General features: G+C 34.3%; 2 long non-coding RNA genes across 3 annotated transcripts in view; both read left to right on the top strand.

Moving 5' to 3' along the window:
* Window positions 1–22,150, top strand: part of LOC136036330 (uncharacterized) — a 350,999-nt gene that overhangs the window by 193,083 nt on the left and 135,766 nt on the right. The gene's annotated exons all lie outside the window — the stretch shown is intronic.
* LOC136036329 (uncharacterized) overlaps window positions 4,633–22,150 on the top strand; it is a 41,697-nt gene continuing 24,179 nt past the window's right edge. The window contains exon 1 of one of the 2 annotated variants that reach the window (XR_010619699.1): window positions 4,633–4,724. This is a non-coding gene — a long non-coding RNA (uncharacterized LOC136036329). Of the gene's footprint in view, window positions 4,725–19,786; window positions 19,803–22,150 lie in introns of those variants that run through there. The other variant, XR_010619701.1, reaches the window with a different exon arrangement.

Raw genomic sequence — 22,150 nt, 5'->3', positions numbered from 1 at the left:
ATTTTAGTGAAATGCAAATTATGTTCTAGTCATTAGAAGGCATTGTCTGCTCTACTGATGGTAATTTCAGATCGGTTAGTGTTTCGATAGGTTAACTATTGTAATTTTTGTTGGTTTTGGGCTTTATTTATTTATTTTTCATTGTTAAAAACATGTAAAAAGAATACATTAAAATCGACAAATCTTAATGTAAATCTCCTAAAGGGTTGAAGCCTAAGAAATGAAAATTACGGAGTTATATTTTCTTGTGAGAAACACTGGATTCTTGCCAATAATGTAGCAATAAAATTGCAAAAGTAATGACGTAAATTTTATTAATTAGGCATCCAAAATAGTTAAATGTCCTTCCAATCAACCAGCCTCAAAATTTGCAACCTATTTCTCCTAGTCGTTCCTGAGATATAGAAGATAATTGCAACAAACAATCCTGACTGCAATAGAGTATATACCTTAGTGTGAGCTCAACATCCCTGTTACGACTCAAACCTTAATTATCAGACAAATATCCTATTTTTAACCTATTACTTACTCTATAAAGTCATTGATTGACGCCTTGTCATGATTATTAGTTAAATGTCCCTCCAAGCTTGTTATCTTTATTCGCAATGATATTTCGTGTTCGAGGGCGAAAGTCGTCCGTTTGGGTATTTTAACGCCCAAACTTTATTGAGGAACAAACTTCCTTTATATCTGTGGTCGATTTAAATTTTAGTTCTTTTATCGTTAAATTATCTTAAAAGGCGATCTTGCAAAAAATCATAGACCTGGTATTTTTGTTTTTTCTTTATTTAAAAAAAAAGTACTGCATCTTTACGCTCATTAATCTGTACTGTTATATTAACAGTCTAATAATTATAAAAAACAAAATAGACCAGTACTTCAGATATAGTTATAGAGCTATCAATTGGCTAAGGGATACTTTCAGTTTTAATTTTGATAGCTTAGAGGAGTGAGTTTATGCTAAGGGGAAGAGTTCAAAGCCAGAAAACCCTGTGTGTTATGTTGTGCCCACATTGCTCTCAAAGAAAAATTATTATTATCAAATATTTTCCTTCCAAAATAACTATCCATAATTTCTGGAACATTTTTCAAGTCGAAAATACCAACCAAGTCCTCGAAAGATTTTTCCCAAATTCTTAAGACTTTTTTTCCGAAATCTTATGTGTGTGAACTTCGCATTTAGGTGGAATTTATGACTCTGCATTGACAGCTCAGAAGGCTCGTCTGATATTTTTTTTTATATTGATATGAGTATTTGAGCACTGAATAAGAAGACTAATTTTATAACCATAGTCAGCACAATTAGATAAGAGTAAGTATTAACTTTGCATTCCAGCTAAATGACTAGTGGGAGCGGATATTTTCAGAGGGGCTTAAGGAGCCCCCCCCCCTCCAAAAAGAAATGTCCTGATTGAAAAATGAATTCTTTCCGTTAAAAAAGTTCCTATAGTTAACAGTAATTCACCCTACTATGAATATTTTTTTCCTTTCACAGAAAGAAACTAATCACGATTAAATTGAATTTCAAGCCTTAAGAATGATGGAGAAAAGCCATAAAAATCAATTTTTTAGTGGCATACTACTTAAACAACAGCTATATTTTTAGTTTATGGAAATCGAAACATTGAATTCCAGAACAAAATACTAATTTTCTGCTTTAAAAAGCTTAAGTTGGCCTTGATTTAAAGGACCAAGGCCCTTTTTGTCTTGCAGATTAATTTAATAACTAGTTTATGCAATTACAAAAATGGTGAATTCAAGCTACCCTTTTTAATTTCTGCACAAGAAATTAAAAAGTTGAATTTTGTTTGAATTTATACAAAAATGGAATAGTTGTGGGAAAAGTCAAAGTCATGGCCAATTATAGAAAAAAGCCAAGACAGATTTGAATTTAAACAAAAAGGGAATAGTTGTGGGAAAAGTCAAAGTCATGGCCAATTGGAATAGTTGTGGGAAAAGTCAAAGTCATGGCCAATTGTAAAAAAAAACTAAGACAGATTTGAATTTAAACAAAAAGGGAATAGCTATGGGAAAAGTCAAAGTCTTGGCCAATTATAGAAAAAAGCCAAGACAGATTAAACAAAAAGGGAACAGTTGTGGGAAAAGTCAAAGTCATGGCCAATTGTAGAAAAAACCCAAGACAGATTTGAATTTAAACAAAAAGGGAATAGTTGTGGGAAAAGTCAAAGTCATGGCCAATTGGAATAGTTGTGGGAAAAGTCAAAGTCATGGCCAATTGTAAAAAAAAAGCCGAGACAGATTTGAATTTAAACAAAAAGGGAATAGTTGTGGGAAAAGTCAAAGTCATGGCCAATTGTAGAAAAAAGCCAAGACAGATTAAACAAAAAGGGAATAGTTGTGGGAAAAGTCAAAGTCATGGCCAATTGTAGAAAAAACCCAAGACAGATTTGAATTTAAACAAAAAGGGAATAGTTGTGGGAAAAGTCAAAGTCATGGCCAATTGGAATAGTTGTGGGATAAGTCAAAGTCATGGCCAATTGTAGAAAAAACCCAAGACAGATTTGAATTTAAACAAAAAGGGAATAGTTGTGGGAAAAGTCAAAGTCATGGCTAATTGTAGAAAAAAGCCAAGACAAATCTTGCAGATTCATTTAATAACTAGTTTATGCAATTACAAAAATGGTGAATTCAAGCTACCCTTTTTAATTTCTGCACGATAACTAAGAATCCCTATTGTGGGGGGAGGAGAGCTTTTGGGAGATGATAACACAAAATTTATTATAGAATACTTACTCAATTCATGCATATTTCAACATATATTCAATATTGAAATTAGTGGAATAACTTCAAGGGGGAAGATTTTTTCCCATAAACTGTGGACGTAGTAATATTCCCTTATGAGGTAAATTGGCATTGGCCATCAAATATGCATTCAAGGATAACACATTTACCCTTTTTTGGTATTTTTATTTACAAGTTGAAAACTTAACCCCCCTCCCCTAACTATTGAAAAAAAACATTATACTCTTCTATTCTCGAAGGTTTGACGCATTCACGTTACTGCTGAGCAGCAAAAGTCATTGTTGATATATTTTTCTCCCGTGTAAATTTGTCTTGACAAAATTTGCCTCTGACCTATTTGCCTCTGGGCCTAAGAGACCTATAAAAGGTTACGGGATGGGGAGAAAAACTACAATGAGATATATATTAACAAATCAAAAGGATTAACAGATAAAATAGAAATGACCACTGAGCTTAACATAAGACTTTTATAAGGTTTATTAAAAACTTCTTTTTGAAGTTACGAAAAAAGGATTTTTTATTGACATTTTTATGTCCCTTAGATTACGGATGTAAGTTTCAGATTCATCCTTTTCAATTTTTAGCATAGTAATTTTTTTCACAGTAGCCTGTTCGGCACTGCAGTAACAGCAGCAACTGCTGATTGTTTGTCAGACTTATGTATTACTAACTTGTGCTTTTTAGCCACAATGTGGTGGACCTTATCGGCACAACCAAGTTTTTTCCACAACATTACATTGATTAATAGGGTTTTGAATATTCAAGTTGCTCGGAACTTTGCTTAACACAACCAGAATAGAAGATTGCACTTGAGCTGGCACTGAGGGCCAGCCTATAGGGCCTAAGGGCTTTATCGAGGTTTCCTTCTTTTTAACGATAAAATTTAACATCCTCACGTACTCGTTTAAGCGAGATGGTACAATAGTACTTGGTTTATTAGAGATAGCTGGTATGTCACAAGGATCAACTAAAACAAAGAGGGGTAGCTGCTCTTTAGACGCTAAAAAACCCTCAACAAATCATTGAAAAATGCCAAAAATGTTACACTTGGATGTGAACCCTTGCACTTTTCAAAAACATCAATTTTCAAGGCACTTTTTCAGATATCCTTTGCCTACTTTATGGCATCTTTAAATTTTTTTTTTATAATTCTTGATAATTGTTTCTTTTTTTGTAATGTTCCCCTGCAGAAAATTCAAAACTGATTACACAAGTATAGAAACCATCATTTTTGGGGGGGTTCCTTACAAGAGAAATAAGGGAAGCATTAAATGCCGACTACCTTGTCCCCACAAATTTTGGGATAAGCCCGGTGGGTATCACGGCTCTTGTTACCAATTCTCTCAACCCCCTTCTGCTTACTTTTCTCTTGTCACTTCTATCGCGGCTTGATTTCCTATAAATATCGGATTTCCTAATTATATTCTTACTGCTTGATGGTTAAATGAAGTGTATAATTTCTTACTAAAAACTAGTCAGAAAGGTCTCATACGCAACCTTCACATGTCATGTTATTGTAAAATAAGTTCATAACACATTTCCAAACGCCTTTTGCTTAAAATCCAGAAAAAGATTATGTTTTCGTTTTTTTAAAGATTATGAGTTTTTCGCGGAACAGATGCTATTTAAAGACTGTCATTATTCAAGTCAGTGTAATCAAACTGGGAACAGTGGAATTTTTCCACGAAAAAAAAATAGATTACCCAAAAAATGTGCAACTTTTTTATTATTCAAAAATGTAACACAAATAAAAAAAAACGAAACAAAAATCTACCAATTGTAGAACCGTAACCTAAAATGTAATGTTTTATTTAAAACGTACCAAAAATGAACGAATGTAACGGCGGCGACCATGATTACATCACGTTACAGATAATTCACCACTTTAATCAATTTAAAGGAGCTAAATAATGGAGGCAACATAAATATCCCCAAATTATCTTTTATAATCTTTTTTTTTTGTAAGTATAACATTTATAATTTAGTGTTACGAAAGAAACAGTTGAAGGCTTTATGGTCTCTGGAAGGTTTTCTAATATCTAACTCTACTGTGACCTGTTGAAATTTCAAAAAATAAACATTTACACAACTTTTGAGGGGACACCACCATTTGACAAATGGAAAAAATAGTACGTAGGCTTATATAAATAGGTACTATCCAATCTCCGTATAGAAAAATCTATGCCATCTAGTTGGATAATTTGGTCAAACCTACAGCAGTAGCCTATTAAAATTTGTCAACTAGTTGACAAAAAATTTTGCCCTAGAAAACTATTCCTTTTCCAACTAGCTGACAAGTAGGCTAACATCTCCCCAGCAACACTTTCTTTCCTTCTAGCTAGAAACAAACATTACTCTAGAAATACTTCTGTAAACCTTTGTTGGCAAGTAACTTCCCCAGATTTTTTTTTATTAACCAACTAGCTGATGAAAAACTTGTAAAATTCTAGTTAATTGACTTCTTGCTATCTTGGAAAGGGATTAGGTTAGGAAAATGAAACTTTCAGGAATGGGTCTACAGGCTAAAGTATGGCCCAGGAAGGTATTTGCCTAGGCTACATGACAGGTCTATACCTATTGAAATTTTGATAAAACAACATTTTACTTTAATTTTCAGTTACTAGTTGCCTTTTCTCTGCCTTTATGCTTGACTTAGATAACTTTGAAAACCACACTGCCTTTCCATGACAAAAGTATAACAGTTCAAAATAGGGATGAAACCTTTTAATAGACATTGAACAGATATAAAAAATTTTAACTAGATATTTTGAACACATACAGTGTTCATCATCAGCAGTAAAACTAAAAGACATCAATAAAACAAACAATTTTTACCCAATAAACTAAGTACATATAGTTTATTGCTCTTATTTTTTTCAATGCAACAGCTGAAGCAAATCTCCTTGACCTTTTTGGTTCCAGTTCATTAGATTTATCCAATATATCAGGTGAACATATGTCATAGCTCTTAGGTGAAGTAATATTTACTTTATTTGACCTCAGTAAATTATCATAAATTGAGTTCAATCCAAATTCACCTGTATATCTATGGAATTATTCTTGAATCAAATTTTTCTAATTTCAATTGTTTCCCTGAAAATTTGTTTTAAATATAGTTTATTGCTATATAAATATATTTATATATAAGTAATATATATATTTATATATAGTTAATATAAATATATATATTATATATTTATAATTTAGTTAATATAGTATATTTATTTTATTTGAAAATGTTTCTTTGATTTCTAGGGACCAAGGTTTAAAACAAATTTTCAGGGAAACAATAAAAATTAAAAAAAAATTACTCAAAAATAATTCCATAAATAGAGATACAGGTGAATTTGGATTGAACTCAATTTATGATAATTTACTGAGGTCAAAGAAAGTAAATAGTATTACTTCACCTAAGAGCTATGACCTATGTCCACCTGATATATCAGATAATTCTAATGAACCAGAACCAAAAAGGTTAAGGAGATTTGCTTCCACTGTTGCATTGAAAAAATTAAGAGCAATAAACTATATGTAATTAGTTTATTGGGTATAAATTTTGTTTGTTATATTGATGTCTTTTAGTTTTACTGCTGATGATGAACACTGTATATGTGTTTGAAATATTCAGTTAAGAATTTTTATATCTGTTCACTGTATTAAAAGGTTTCATCCCTATTTTGAACTGTTATACTTTCTCTGCCTTTAGTTCTGAAAATGCAATTCCTTTTATTGAGTAGAATTTTGAGCCATATCAGTTTTTTTTTGTCAAAATTTAGGAAATGTATTAAAACCTTATTAAATGGAATTGACTAAAGTTATGAAGCTGAAAACAATTTTGCTGTACTTCAGTTAAGCAGAAGATATTGCCTATTTTGCAAGGTTTCACTTTTATAACACATATATTTTTAAAAGTCAGGGCCCTCTAGAGAGAGAAAGAGTAGAGGTAGTTGTTTCAAAATACCTTTCCAGGACATACTTTAGTCTATAAATTCATCCCTGAAAGTTTCATTTTCCTAACCTAAACCCTTTCTGAGATAGCAAGAAGTCAATTAACTAGAATTTTACCAAAAACATTTCCCCAGAAAACATTTCCTTTTCCAACCTGCTGGAAAAAGTGGTTGCCCCAGAAACAATTCTGCCAACTGTCTATTTGGTGAGTAACTTTTCTCCAGAAAATTTTCCTTAATCAACTAGCTTTGGTAAAAATCTAAATCAAAGTTAAATGTAGCCTATAAGCTATTTTAATAGGCTAGATAAACAGTTTGTCTGAATTTTAGAAGACACATATGTATAAGGCTGGATAGAGGTTGCCTAGATCTGAGTAGGCCTATGCTGGGAAACCTCCTTTTGACAAATGGAAAAAATACCATATAGGCTTATATAAACTGGTTGACAAGTAATTTCTTCCCCAACAACACTTTCTTTCCAACTAGCTAATAACAAACATTGTACCAGAAAGTCATCTGTTAACTATCTAGTTGGCAAGTAATTTTTCCCCATAAAAATTTTCATTAACCTACTAGCTGATGAGAAACTTTTTCCCAGAAAAACAATGATCCAGGCATAAACTTCTATTGGGCAGAGTCTATTTTCTACATTGGTAAGTTTATGCTTGGTGGTACTAAGGTTAGACCAGCAGATGGGAATTCTTGACTTTTTGTTGTTTTTTAAGTTTGAAAATAAAAATTTTGTGCAACTTCATTTTCATGGTATAAAAACACTTCATTTATGTAAATACATATCAAAACAGATTGCCTGCATTTTCTAGGCTTCTTCTGAGAAAACTCATGCAAATAGCCTAGTGCAACATGGAGGAATTCTTCTTAGGTTTTTTGATGTCACTAACCCTGTAATAATTACAAATGAAATTCTAGTCTGAACTGATAATGCTTGGTGGATGCTAAGTTAATGCTGGATCCTGAGCTTTCAGACACATACCGCATCTGGGCTGTGCAGTAGTTAGCCAGTTCTTGTCTTCTTCAGGCAAAACACAAACTATCTTAACTTGTTACAATTCTTAGTCCAACTCAAATCCCAACTAAATCTCAAGTAATTTTTAATTTCTGTATTAATATGTAAGTTGACAACTAATTTCTTCCCAGCAACACTTCCTTTCCAGCTAGCTTGAAACAAAATTGCCCCTTGCCCCAGAAACACTTCTATTAACCATCTAGTTGTCAAATTACTTCTCCAGAAAATTTTTTATTAACCAACTAGCTGATGAAAAAGTTTGCCACAGAAAACAATTCTATTTCCACTAGCTGGAAAAAATGGTTGTCCTGGAAACAATTCTGTTAACCATCTAGTTAACAGACAACATTGCCCCAAAAACTCTTCTGTTAACCATCTTGTTTAGAATTAACTTTTCCCCAGGAATATTTTCATTAACCAACTACCTGATGACAGGAATACTTGACTTTTTGCTGCTTGTAAGTTTGAAATACAAAGTTTTGAAAGTGAGGCTATCCTTACACACTACTTGGAAAAATTGAAGTATTTAACATAATTGAAAAATTCAGGAAAATATAAAAATTTGGGAAATTTTTGCAAGATTTTAATACAAAATATTCAATTTTTCTCTGTAATTTTTGGGCATGTGCACCCTGTCATTACATAGTCATGGGTAAGAGGCGATTTGATAGCTTAGCTTAATAAACTGGTGGTAAGTCACCCTTGTCAAGGATTGCATTGCATTTGGAGGCTGTTAAGAGTATAATTTAATACACATAATGAAAAATTTCTGGCCCAAGGAGCTTCCAATAAAAGTGGCAAAGGATAGCCTTTCCTGCTGAAAACAATTTTCATGTATTTATATTCTTCTTTTAAGCAGAAGATCTGTTTTGCAGGGTTTTACTGTTGTAGAACAAGGATTTGTAAAGGTCAATGCCCTCTAAATGGAGAAGGAGTGGATATAGATACTACAAAGTACCTTCACAGGAAATACTTTAGTCTGTAGACCTATGCCTGAAAGGTTCATTTTTGTAACCTAACCCCTTTCCAAGATAACAAAAAGTAGATAAGCTAGAATTTTACCCAATATTAGTAGGCTAGCTCTACTCTTTATTCTATCTCCAATTTTGGTAAATATATGACTGTCCATGTTAATGACTTACCAATAAAGTGAATATGCCACTCAATACCTTTTTTTATGCTCTTTATGAATAAAATAATTGTTTTGATTGCAATATTTATATTTAGGCACTTTTTGAGCTGTTAAAAATGACAAAATTTTCAATTAAAGTATGAGTTATCAGTTCTTTTATGACAAAATAATACTACATTCTCTCTGTGCCAAAATTATTTATAATAAGGTTAGATTAGATCAAAAGGTGCTCAAATTTGAGTTTGAGGTAGAAAAAATTATGATGTTTGTAAAGAGCATAAAAAAAAGACATTGAGTGGTTGTTCACTTTATTGATGAATCAATAATATGGACAGTCATATATTTACCCCAATATCTTGGCAAAAGTAGAATTGAACCAAGGGAGTTACATTGATAATAAAATTAGGCCTATCAGGTTATAAATTGATTTCTTTATTAAATCTCTTTTCAAATGTCATTTTAGGCCTAGTATTTGTGGTAAGTACTAAGCTATTAGCTATATTGTTTCTAATTTCATCTTGTTTCTAGTTTCTAATCACATCACAGAGGACTCCATAAAAATTTGGACTAAAGTACTTGGACTATGATCTGTAACTAGCTTAGACAGGATTAATAGCAGAAATATTTTATAAAGACTACAAATTGAACCACCAAGGATTATTTTTCATTTTCTGGGTGATGATTATTGTATAAAAAAGGAGAATAAAATATTGTAACTATTGTTATTCCTTGAGTAGAGTTGTACTCTTAGACTTTTAACTAGCTTTAAGGGCACTGGGGAACAATAGCAAATGGTTGTTATGCCAAGTTTATAGCTGGTCATCATGTATTACAATCATCAATTAGTAGCCCTAATTCTGTATAAAATTATGTTCCTTTATGAATAATTCTTAACATTTGTGATTGTAGGCTAACATAAACAGGTAAATTAGGCAAGTAGAAAGTGTGCCTGGTTTATATTTTTCTTTACTTTTTTCTCAATTTACATTCAAGATTCATAAAAAAAATAACCTGTATCTACTACATCTTTGTATAGAGCAGTCTCTTTGAAGGTATGACCTCAAAGCAGGGGTGATTATTGGGCACAAGTTTGACTCCAATTAGTTCCAATCTTGTGCTAGCTCTTCAGAAAACTGGAGCAAGCAACCCTCCTACTTTCTGCCAAACTCTTGAAGTCCACCAATGGTTACAAGGTTTGTTTTCACAGTTGTCCCTCAATTCTTTAATTGACTGCCAGGATGTCTGCATCAATTTGGCAGAAGGACAAGTAGAAACATTTCCTTGATGGTATGGTCATTGGGTGAACATGGTTGATCTTTTACCAAGGCTCTGTAGTTTACTGTATTATTTACATGAGCAAAGGGGACAGGGCTGACCATATCATCAGATATTACTACTATCCAGATAAATGATGAAATATGCTAATTGGCTAATGTCCATCCCTCTCAACTCCAAAAACAATCGTGTTACATTAAACAACGAGTATCTGAAGCATGAAATCGAGTTCTCACTTTATAATCATGAGGTTTCATTAATAAAGCTAACGGACATTGCAATTTTTCAGACGTGGGTTTGGATAAGCCTCCTTTTTAGCAACGGATGAGGGGAGGGGAGGAGTTGAAACTTCTAAGATTTTTTTTCTGGGTGGGTTTAATAAGACTTAATTTTTTTTACAGCTGAAAAGATGGAGTATTTTATTTTTACCCTGGGCCTCGCAATGAAGTTTAATCCATACATCTTTAGAACTCCTTCTTGACTGATGCTCTATTTGGCAATATGGGTCCCAGGTGTCTGATACTGCGGTCGTAAGGTTGGGCAACAGGCTATATATGGTATCCATTCTTATAAATAAAAGACAGCAAATGAAACGTTAATTCAAAGCCCTGTTTTCTATAAACAACTCTGGAGGTTTTTTGCTTTTTTTGTAAATTCTGAAGATCTCTTCTTTTCAAACCTCATTTTAGAAACAGAAAAAGAATTAAATAGAATTTTCTTTGTCTAATACAAACAGACGTCATGTATTAATTCTGTATAAAAATCTTCTCTATAGAATGTATATAGTCCTCAGTAACTCATTAACTACATTTACTTTTTTTCACTTTGCCCTATTGTCTGAATAATTCTATGCATTTTTTTTTTCATTGTTTAATCATTTTTTCACAGCCATCTAATTATTCAACTTTTCTATACTGAACTATTTATTCTGGCTGCATAACAATAAGTTAATTTTAATCATATGTTTGTTTATATCCTGCGACACGTGTGATCGTCTCTCAGACACACCTGTTTTGTATGGACACAGTGATGATGCAATTTACCTTTTTGGAAATCTTCCCAAGGCTTAAAAGCTTTCAGTGTTATTGCCAAAGATAGCGACACGTTTTCATTGTAATCACGTGTTTTTATTTGTCAATGGGATTATTATTTCCTTGTATTCAAGTTTGTTTTGCATACAACACACTTGATTTGTCTTGTTCTTTAAAGAGGGGTTTATTACGGATTTTGTTTTATAATGGTTGTTTTTATGATATTTTTTTCTCAAAATAAAACACAACATTTGAAAAGAGTATGTAATTTAAATGACTTAGAAATAATAAAATTTATTTTATTATTATGGAGATAGGGTAATATTATATATTTTATTATATATTTTTATTTTATTATATATGGAGATAGGGTAAATGAACTAGGAGCCAATTGTCCTAGAATGTCAGGAGAGGGTTCATTGCCCCCAGTTTAGGTCACTAGCCCCTAAACTAGGAGTACCTATTGTAGAGAAGGATAAATCTAGTGTGAATAGTGAAAGTGTTATCTAGTGTGAAGAGTCCCTGTCGACTCCAGCCTTGACGGAGTAGGGAGTCTCAGCTTGGATGGTAGATTCAGATGGGCTGTTCCAGAGGGGGACCACCCGAATGGAAAAGAAGCCATGTCGTTCCCTTCTCCGACATCCAGGCAGGTGAACCTTCAGACTGTGACCTCTTGAATTGTTAGCCAGGGAGGGGGGGGGGGGGTGAAGACGCCTTAACCACTCGGCCACGACCGCTTTGGGGGGGGGGTGTGAAGATCTGGTTCAGGTGACCAGCATGGATCGGAGAGTAAGTTGGGATTGCTAAGGAGGCTAACCGGGGGAGTTGGAGTCTAATTGGATTGTGAAAATCAGGGAGCAAGTCCTCAGTATGGGGATTGGAAATGACTGATTTAGCGAAAAGCAGGCAAATTTTTCCCCTCCTTTCTTTTAAGTCTACAACTCTACAACATTATAATCAGGAAAAACCTAGTTTTGGAGAGGAAGTTTATTTAAATTTTAATTTACCGGCTATGATTCTATGTCGTTCGACTCAGCTTAGGCTGAATTGTCTTCCAATTACTAAAATATCAAATGTTGAGAAACAGCTAAATACTAATCGTCCAGATTGACCGAGTCTGTTTATTATTGAATTAAAATGGAATAGTTGTGAACATCAAGTCATGGCTAATTGTAGATAAAGCCATTGATATTAAGGTATTTGAAAGAAGAGTAAAGAGCCATATTGGAACTTATGATAACCAAAATGAAGTTCAACAACAAATAATGTTTAAATTGGAAAGATAGTCCTTTCAGAGACCTATTAAAACCAAAAACAAACCGAAGTTAAAATAAATAATTGCACATAAGATTTATTTCTTATGAAATATACATACAATGTTTACAATTCACTATTCCCATGTTGGTAGTATAGGGTGGTCTGTTATGGATATTAGCTTTTCACTGCTTTCAAAAGTGTTTCCAAATCTTTTCAAGCTTTCGATGTTTATTGAAGACACATTTGTTTCGAAATTTCTTCTTGCATTCGTTGCACTCGTATATCTTTTTTTTTGGATTTTTTTTTTGGGAGTTGTTTCTGGGGATATATGTGGTATATTCCATGCTGAAGGAAGGTTACTAGTACTTACTTACTTACTTACTTGGGTCACGTTCGAGCCTTGTCCAGGCCCATCGTGGCATCCAGAATTTGTCGACATGTACTAGGTCGGGAAATGTCTCCTCACATTTCTTGCATTTCATTTCCATGTGATACCATCTATCAGAGCTGGTATCACAACTATCAATGTTGTAAATTTGACGTTTTTTGTCATCAACAAGAACCTCATATGCATTTGAAATCTCTTGGAAACGGATTGTGGCTTCTTCCTGATTGTCTGGGTTTTTATCAGGATGCCATCTCATAGCCAAACAACGGTACGACTTCTTTATCTCTGCCTTAATTTCATTTGTCTTCATACATCTAATCTTGTTTCTGTTTAATTTTAGAATAGCATAGTAGTCATTTTTCATAGTTACTTTTCCCCTTGGCATGATACAAACTTGTTAAATATTTGTCCAACCTGATTTCTAGCGTTGCTACTTTAGTACTGAGGCTGAACAATGTCCTGTGTTCTATTTATACTATGAATGACGTCATTTAGTTTTAACTTGACTTAACTCTTCACCTAAATTTACAGCAGTCTTAAGTTAAGACTGATGAAAACTTTGGTGTGACGTCATGTCTTGTTTTGGATTAGCTGCTGTTAAAAAGTGATGACGTTAATAACGCAAGAAAAGTTTTAATCACCACAGAAATGGTTATTTTTCTTGATTAATCAAAAAATATAACAATCAAACAGTATTTAACGTTAAAATGCAAAAATTACGGATACTAAACATTAATAAAACTGTGTTGGAAGAGGGATGGGAAAGGCAGACATTGTGTTGTAACACAAATTCGTCATGGCTTCTTCCGTGAATGTATGTTTTAAGACAGAAATTGGATCAGTGGTGGTTCGAGTCTCTCTTGTGCCTTGGACAAAATCTTGACTATCCCTTTCCCCATGTTATCTCATAAATTTATTGGCTAAACTCTAACAAATTTTTCATTTGTTAACAAAATTGTTTTCCATTTATTCTTTTATTAATGATTTATTTCTTCTAATTCAATTTTGAATAATTTGATTATAATTACTTATTTTGTTTTTGATTATTACTGTTTAATTTACTTTACTAGTTTTATTTCTTAGTTTGTCTTATTAATTAATCTAATGTATTAACTACACCCCCTTCTGTAGTAAAATAAAAATTAATTAAAAAATAAACAGTAAGCAATTAATAAGATTACTGACGTTTCTTGACTACTAAGGACCCTGTGTCTTTCCTGCAGTGTGTTGCTACACTAAGATTCGATTTCTGGGTCCCATATGACCAAGCTAAGATCAAGCCCATTGCGCCACTATATGACTTACATAATAATTATGATCGTTAGATTATTTATTGGAAATTTTGTGACTTTAAAATTTTTGTCCTCCTTAAAACTGTCTCTGAATCGTATACAACTGTCAATGAATCAGATCACGTGACAGAATACATAGCAAAGAAGCAAGGAATAAATAACAAACAAGCAAGGAAATTAAACAACAGTACAAATTGCAAGAACCCACAGAAACAGAATACAACGCGAAATACCTAATCTAACGACAAAATAAATTAATCATATAAACTTATTTTTAATAACACTATAAGCCCACGTGGACTTGTGATCTACCCACTGTATAGTAGCAAGGTAATTTAAAAGGCAGTATGCGTTTCCAGGTTTTCAAGATAGCGTATCTGCGTTATTTCAGAATAGGCTTGATGGATTAAGTTGGCGAAACTCTTGGAAAGATTAAGTTGGAAAAACTCTTGGAAAGATTAAATTGGTAAAACTCTTGGAAAGATTATGTTGGAAAAACTCTTGATATGGCCTAAACATTTTACTGAAATAATTGGAATTGCATTTTCAGAAGTAAAACTGATGAAAAAGATAAGGAAAACTTAAAATAAATGTAAAAGTGTTTTTTTGTGACAATATTGATAGGTAGGCTTAATAGAACTCTCATGCATGAAGCCCCTAAGCCACAGGAATAAAAAAACAAAAAACAAAAACAGAGTATCTTGGCAATAGTGTCCTGGGATACACATTTTGTCCTCTCACAAAAAGTGTTAATTTGTCTGTAGACTGAATCCCCTTCTCCTGGACAAGGGTACCCTCCAGGATAAGGGTCACCCTAGAACAAAAAAAAAAAAAATTAGACTCCCAACAAAAAATTGTGAAATATTAATTGCTTCCCGAGAGTATAACAGTTGTAAACTTGTATCAATGCAATTTCCCAAGCCTTAAAATATGCTGCTGTAACATTAGATTGTATATAGGCTAGTAAAATTAAATGAAAAATCTTAAATTTATAGTGCACACCTATTATTCTCTGGGGAAGCAATTAATCTTTTGGTATTTTGGTTTAAGTCTAAATTTCATTTATTCTAGGGTGACCCTCCCCCTCCTGGAAAATTTTCTGCGGGCACTTGTCCAGGAGGAAGGGGCTCGGTCAAGAGAGAAAATAACATTTCTTGTCTCAAGATAAAGAGTGTATCCCAGGAAGGTATTGCCAAGATAACAAGTATATTCTTGTTAAATTAGATTAAATTATAATTTACTAAATTATAATTACCAGATTAAATTAGAAATAGTCGCTTTCCCGATTTGACCATCTGGGGGGGGGGGGGGATGTCGGTCTGTCTGTCTGTCGGTCCCAGTTTTGCTACTTTAGGCACTTCCAGGTAAGCTAGGACAATGAAATTTGGTAAGCGTATCAGGGACCGGACCAGATTAAATTAGAAATAGTCGTTTTCCCGATTTGACCATCTGGGGGAGGGGAGTGGGGGGCCGGTTAATTCGCAAAAAATAGAAAAAATTAAGTATTTTTAACTTTTGAGTGGGTGATTGGATCTTAATGAAATTTGATGTTTGGAATGAAATTGTGTCTCAGAGCTCTTATTTTAAATCCCGACCGGATCTGATGACATTGGGGGGAGTTGGAGGGGGAAACCTAAAGTCCCGGTTTTGCTACTTTAGGCACTTCCAGGTAAGCTAGGACGATGAAATTTTTATGGCACTTGGTATTAACCAAGTGACATATAGCAGTCGCCAATTCTGTCGGTCTGTCTGTCTGTCTGTCGGTCTGTCCCGGTTTTGCTACTTTAGGCACTTCCAGGTAAGCTAGGACGATGAAATTTGGCAAGCGTATCAGGGACCGCACCAGATTAAATTAGAAATAGTCGTTTTCCCGATTTGACCATCTGGGGGGGAGTGGGGGCCCGGTTAATTCGCAAAAAATAGAAAAAATGAAGTATTTTTAACTTATCAGCGGGTATTTGGATCTTAATGAAATTTCATGTTTGGAATGATATTGTGTCTTAGAGCTCTTATTTTAAATCCCGACCGGATCTGATGACATTGGGGGGAGTCGGAGGGGGAAAACCTAAAGTCCCGGTTTTGCTACTTTAGGCACTTCCAGGTAAGCTAGGACGATGAAATTTGGCAAGCGTATCAGGGACCGGACCAGATTAAATTAGAAATAGTCGTTTTCCCGATTTGACCATCTGGGGGGGGGAGTAGGGGCCGGTTAATTCGGAAAAATAGAAAAAATGAAGTATTTTTAACTTATGAGCGGGTGATTGGATCTTAATGAAATTTGATGTTTGGAATGATATTGTGTCTCAGAGCTCTTATTTTAAATCCCGACTGGGTCTGATGACATTGGGGGGAGTTGGAGGGGGGAAACCTAAAATCTTGGAAAACACTTAGAGTAGAGGGATCGGGATGAAACTTGATGGGAAAAATAAGCGCAAGTCCTAGATACATGATTGACATAATCGGAACTTATTTGTTCTCTTTGGGGTAGTTGGGGGGGGGGGGAGTAAGTCTTAAAAATTAGAAAAATGAGGTATTTTCAACTTGCGAACGGGTGATCGGATCTCAATGAAATTTGATGTTTAGAAGGATATCGTGTCTTAGAGCTCTTATTTTAAATCCCGACCAGATCTTGTGATGGGGGCGGGGAGTTGGGAGGGGGAACCTAAAACTTGGAAAACACTTAGAGTGGAGCGATCGGGATGAAACATGGTGGGAAAAATAAACACAAGTCCTAGATAGATGATTGACATAAACGGAACGGATCCGCTCTCTTTTGGGTAGTTGGGGGGGGGGGTTAATTCTGAAAAATTAGAAAAAATGAGGTATTTTTAACTTACGAACGGGTGATTGGATCTCCATGAAATTTGATTTTTAGAAGGATATCGTGGCTCAAAGCTCTTATTTTAAATCCTGACCGGATCTGGTGACATTGGGGGAAGTTTGGGGTGGGGAGACCTAAAATGATGGGAAACGCTTAGATTGGAGGGATTGGGATGAAACTTGGTTGGAAAAATAAGCAAAAGTCTTGCATACGTAATTTACATAATTGGAACGGATCCGCTCAATTGCGGGGGGGGGGGGGTAATTCTGAAAAATAAGAAAAATAACGTATTTTTAACTTACGAAGGAGTGATCGGATCTTCATGAAACTTCATATTTAGAAGGACCTCGTAACTCTGATATCTTATTTTAAATCTCAACCGGATCAAACGTAATTGGGGGGGGGGGGCAGTTGGGGGGACCGGAAATCTTAGAAAATAGTTAAAGCGGTGAGATCAGGATGAAACTGGATGGGAAGAATAGAAACCTGTCTAAGATACGTGACTGACATAACTGGACCGGATCTGCTCTCTTTGGTGGAATTGGGAGGGGGGAGGTAATTTTGAAAATTGAGGTATTTGTAACTTACGAAAGGGTGACCAGATCTTAATGAAATTTGATATTTAGAAGGATCTTGTGCTATAAAGTTTAACTTTAGGTTCTGACCTTCTCACAAGTGCCAAATGAGCTCTTGGCTCTTCCGACCTCGTACCATATGAGCTCTCGGCTCTTCCGACCTCGTCCAAATGAGCTCTTGGCTCTTCCGACCTCGTACCATATGAGCTCTCGGCTCTTCCGACCTCGTCACAAGTGCCATATGAGCTCTTAGCTCTTGTTTTATTTAATTCCATTCAAAAACAACTTATAAATCTCCTAATTTTTCCATGTTTATTTTTAGCCCTTTTAGTCCTGCTAACTAGGTTGTGTTTTCTGAGCCCTAAACATTGGGGAAAAAATATCAAAGTCTACAGAAAAAGGTTTTAATAAGTTTTAATGGCGTAAAATAAAAGTGATGACGTTAATAACGCAAGAAAAGTTTTAATCACCACAGAAATGGTTATTTTTCTTGATTAATCAAAAAATATAACAATCAAACAGTATTTAACGTTAAAATGCAAAAATTACGGATACTAAACATTAATAAAACTGTGTTGGAAGAGGGATGGGAAAGGCAGACATTGTGTTGTAACACAAATTCGTCATGGCTTCTTCCGTGAATGTATGTTTTAAGACAGAAATTGGATCAGTGGTGGTTCGAGTCTCTCTTGTGCCTTGGACAAAATCTTGACTATCCCTTTCCCCATGTTATCTCATAAATTTATTGGCTAAACTCTAACAAATTTTTCATTTGTTAACAAAATTGTTTTCCATTTATTCTTTTATTAATGATTTATTTCTTCTAATTCAATTTTGAATAATTTGATTATAATTACTTATTTTGTTTTTGATTATTACTGTTTAATTTACTTTACTAGTTTTATTTCTTAGTTTGTCTTATTAATTAATCTAATGTATTAACTACACCCCCTTCTGTAGTAAAATAAAAATTAATTAAAAAATAAACAGTAAGCAATTAATAAGATTACTGACGTTTCTTGACTACTAAGGACCCTGTGTCTTTCCTGCAGTGTGTTGCTACACTAAGATTCGATTTCTGGGTCCCATATGACCAAGCTAAGATCAAACCCATTGCGCCACTACATGACTTACATAATAATTATGATCGTTAGATTATTTATTGGAAATTTTGTGACTTTAAAATTTTTGTCCTCCTTAAAACTGTCTCTGAATCGTATACAACTGTCAATGAATCAGATCACGTGACAGAATACATAGCAAAGAAGCAAGGAATAAATAACAAACAAGCAAGGAAATTAAACAACAGTACAAATTGCAAGAACCCACAGAAACAATACAACGCGAAATACCTAATCTAACGACAAAATAAATTAATCATATAAACTTATTTTTAATAACACTATAAGCCCACGTGGACTTGTGATCTACCCACTGTATAGTAGCAAGGTAATTTAAAAGGCAGTATGCGTTTCCAGGTTTTCAAGATAGCGTATCTGCGTTATCTCAGAATAGGCTTGATGGATTAAGTTGGCAAAACTCTTGGAAAGATTAAGTTGGAAAAACTCTTGGAAAGATTAAATTGGTAAAACTCTTGGAAAGATTATGTTGGAAAAACTCTTGATATGGCCTAAAAATTTTACTGAAATAATTGGAATTGCATTTTCAGAAGTAAAACTGATGAAAAAGATAAGGAAAACTTAAAATAAATGTAAAAGTGTTTTTTTGTGACAATATTGATAGGTAGGCTTAATAGAACTCTCATGCATGAAGCCCCTAAGCCACAGGAATAAAAAAACAAAAACAGAGTATCTTGGCAATAGTGTCCTGGGATACACATTTTGTCCTCTCACAAAAAGTGTTAATTTGTCTGTAGACTGAATCCCCTTCTCCTGGACAAGGGTACCCTCCAGGATAAGGGTCACCCTAGAACAAAAAAAAAAAAAAATTAGACTCCCAACAAAAAATTGTGAAATATTAATTGCTTCCCGAGAGTATAACAGTTGTAAACTTGTATCAATGCAATTTCCCAAGCCTTAAAATATGCTGCTGTAACATTAGATTGTATATAGGCTAGTAAAATTAAATGAAAAATCTTAAATTTATAGTGCACACCTATTATTCTCTGGGGAATCAATTAATCTTTTGGTATTTTGGTTTAAGTCTAAATTTCATTTATTCTAGGGTGACCCTCCACCTCCTGGAAAATTTTCTGCGGGCACTTGTCCAGGAGGAAGGGGCTCGGTCAAGAGAGAAAGTAACATTTCTTGTCGGAAGATAGAGTGTATCCCAGGAAGGTATTGCCAAGATAACAAGTATATTCTTGTTAAATTAGACTAAATTATAATTTACTAAATTATAATTACCAGATTAAATTAGAAATAGTCGCTTTCCCGATTTGACCATCTGGGGGGGGGGGGATGTCGGTCTGTCTGTCTGTCGGTCCCAGTTTGGTACTTTAGGCACTTCCAGGTAAGCTAGGACAATGAAATTTGGTAAGCGTATCAGGGACCGGACCAGATTAAATTAGAAATAGTCGTTTTCCCGATTTGACCATCTGGGGGAGGGGAGTGGGGGGCCGGTTAATTTGCAAAAAATAGAAAAAATGAAGTATTTTTAACTTTTGAGTGGGTGATTGGATCTTAATGAAATTTGATGTTTGGAATGAAATTGTGTCTCAGAGCTCTTATTTTAAATCCCGACCGGATCTGATGACATTGGGGGGAGTTGGAGGGGGGAAACCTAAAGTCCCGGTTTTGCTACTTTAGGCACTTCCAGGTAAGCTAGGACGATGAAATTTTTTTATTTAATTCCATTCAAAAACAACTTATAAATCTCCTAATTTTGCCATGTTTATTTTTAGTCCTGTTAAAGGTTGTGTTTTCTGAGCCCTAAACATTGGGGAAAAAATATCAAAGTCTACAGAAAAAGGTTTTAATAAGTTTTAATGGCGTAAAATGAACATGGCAAAATTAGATGATTTATTTATTGTTTTTTGAATTGGACTATGAAAAATCAGTGTCTATGAACTATATAACTTTAACAAAACAAATATATAATCAAACAGTAAGCTCTAAATCAATATTTTAACCCTTTTCTATAGGCTAAAATAAGAGAAAATGGTATTATCTTTAGAGGTCTTTAAAGGGCCCAAAATTGAATTTCCAAGTAATGTGATTCTGTTGATAGAAGAGCTTTGGTGAAGGTCTTATCCTTGTATGGTATTCTAGACAAACATACTAGAGCAATTAGTCTTATAATGAAAATAACAGTGCTGCAGTTAAGATAGGAAGTGAAGTTAGCAGCTGGTTTCATATTAAAGTGGGAGTTAAGCAGGGTTGTATTCTAACCCATTTGAATGGATCATTTTGATGGTCAATGGAAGAACATGGAATCAAATGGGAGGAAAAACTTTCATAGATTTAGATTATATTAAAGATTTAAGCATCCAAGATGAAAGTGTGAGCAAAATGAAAACTGAGGTTTTCCAAGTTTAGGGTACTAGAATAGGTTTGAAGATTAATGTTCAGAAGGCTAAGTCACTAAGGCTGGGAACAAGTAAAGATGAAAAGATTACATGGGTAATGAAAAGATAGATCAGGTGGACAGCTTGACTTACCTTGTTAGTAATACTATTAAAGACAGTGGGAGCAGTGAAGATGTAAAAAGTAGAATAGTCAAGACTCAGGGTGTTTTTTTCACATTTGAAAAAAAAAAGTTTGGAAGAATAGGACAATAATTCTGCAAACTAAGATTAGAATATTTTAAGGTACAGGGATGGCAGTGGTCAAATATGGTTCTGAAACGAGGGTGCTCCAAAAAGAAGATGGACATTTGCTAGATGTTTTCAGCTTACCTTAATCCATTTGAGAGCTTTAAGGTCCTCTGGACCTGTAGTGCTCTTGAGTTAATGACTCCCAGTTGAACCTCCACTGCTTCTTCTCCCACTCCTTGTCAAGTTGATGTTTGAAAGACTGGATGGAAGGAGCTCTGACAGTAGAGTCCTTCAATTCATTCCACTGGTTAGTCACTCTTCTTGAAGAAACATTTGACAGATTCTTGATCTAGAGCTTAATTTTTGTAGCTTATTTGAATGTCCTCTTGTGAGAATGTCTGGTGCTGTGGTTGCCCTGGAAGATGGTGGAGTTTATAAGTCAACATTATATCACTACACATGCATTTGTAGACAAGGGTAGGTAGCTTATGCTGCTTGAGACTTTCCTTATATGAAGCTGATTTTAAGCTTTTTATGCACTTTTTTCTCACCTCTGGACGTTTTCAATGAGCCTAGCATCTTGCCAGTAAGAAGGATTAGCCAGGCACATGCCAAAATCAAGATGGGGTCTAACAAGAGCCTTAAAAAGTTTTATGAATATCATTGCCTCTCAGCAACTGATGGTACTTTTTAGTAGACCAAAGATGGAGTTGGCTTGGGAGACAACATGCTAGACATGGCTCTGGAACCTCAACCTCTCATCAATGATCACACCAAGGTCCCTTTCTACTTCTCTTTTCACTAGATGGCTGGATTTAAAATTAAAATAGGTAGCCAATGGGTTATTAGGTGTAAGGTGCAAAGTACAACATTTGTTTGTATTGAATTGGAGAAGCCAGTCTTGAGTCTAATTCTGTAGCCTGTCTAGAT

The sequence above is a fragment of the Artemia franciscana genome, chromosome 15 (assembly GCF_032884065.1).
Source record: "Artemia franciscana chromosome 15, ASM3288406v1, whole genome shotgun sequence".
Classification (NCBI taxonomy): domain Eukaryota; kingdom Metazoa; phylum Arthropoda; class Branchiopoda; order Anostraca; family Artemiidae; genus Artemia; species Artemia franciscana.
The sequence above is the reverse complement of the archived record's forward strand: the minus strand, read 5'-3'. Positions and strand labels throughout refer to the sequence as shown.